The sequence below is a fragment of the Salvelinus sp. IW2-2015 genome, unplaced genomic scaffold, assembly GCF_002910315.2.
Source record: "Salvelinus sp. IW2-2015 unplaced genomic scaffold, ASM291031v2 Un_scaffold4811, whole genome shotgun sequence".
NCBI classification, from domain to species: domain Eukaryota; kingdom Metazoa; phylum Chordata; class Actinopteri; order Salmoniformes; family Salmonidae; genus Salvelinus; species Salvelinus sp. IW2-2015.
Genome location: NW_019946080.1, coordinates 10,182 through 11,137, shown reverse-complemented (window position 1 = coordinate 11,137; position 956 = coordinate 10,182). Strand labels below are relative to the sequence as shown.

Sequence of the window (956 nt, the reverse complement as noted above, 5' to 3'; positions counted from 1 at the left end):
GAGTCAATGTGGAGACTATATACAGGGGGTACCGGTATCGAGTCAATGTGGAGACTATATACAGGGGGTACCGGTACAGAGTCAATGTGGAGGCTATATACAGGGGGTACCGGTACAGAGTCAATGTGCGGGGGTACAGGTTAGTTGAGGTAATTGAAGTAATATGTACCTGTAGGTATGGGTAAAGTGACTATGCTTAGATAATACATAATAAACAGCGAGTAGCAGCAGCGTAAAAAATAGTCTGGGTAGCTATTTGATTAGCTGTTCAGGAGTCTTATGGCTTGGGGGTAGAAGCTGTTAAGAAGCCTTTTGAACTAGACTTGGCACTCCGGTACCGCTTGCCGTGTGGCAGCAGAGAGAACAATCTATGACTAGGGTGGCTGGAGTCTTGGGCAATTTTTAGGGCCTTCCTCTGACACCGCCTGGTGTAGAGGTCCTGGATGACAGGAAGCTTGGCCCCAGTGATGTACTGCACCATATGCACTACCCTCTGTAGCACCTTGCGGTCGAAGGCTGAGCCGTTGCCATACCAGGCGGTGATGCAGCCAGTCAGGATGCTCTGGATGGTGCAGCTGTAGAACTTTTTAAGGATCTGAGGAACAATGCCAAATCTTTTCAGTCTCCTGAGGGGGAATAGGCGTTGTCGTGCCCTCTTCACGACTGTCTTGGTGTGTTTGGACCATGACAGTTTGTTGGTGATGTGGATGCCAAGGAACTTGAAGCTCTCAACCTGCTTCACTACAGCCCCATAGATGAGAATGGGGGCGTGRTCGGCCCRCCTTTTCCCATAGTCCCAGATAATCTCTTTCATCTTGATCACGTTGAGGGAGAGGTTGTTGTCAMTGATCAGGCCTACAACCATTAATGATGGTGTTGGAGTCGTGCTTGGCCACGCAGAGGGAGTACAGGAGGGGACTAAGCACGCACCCCTGAGGGGCCCCCGTATTGAGGAT

General features: G+C 50.3%; 1 pseudogene; it reads left to right on the top strand.

Annotated features, from left to right (window-relative positions):
- LOC112077666 (integrin beta-8-like) overlaps window positions 1-956 on the top strand; it is an 18,359-nt pseudogene that overhangs the window by 9,660 nt on the left and 7,743 nt on the right.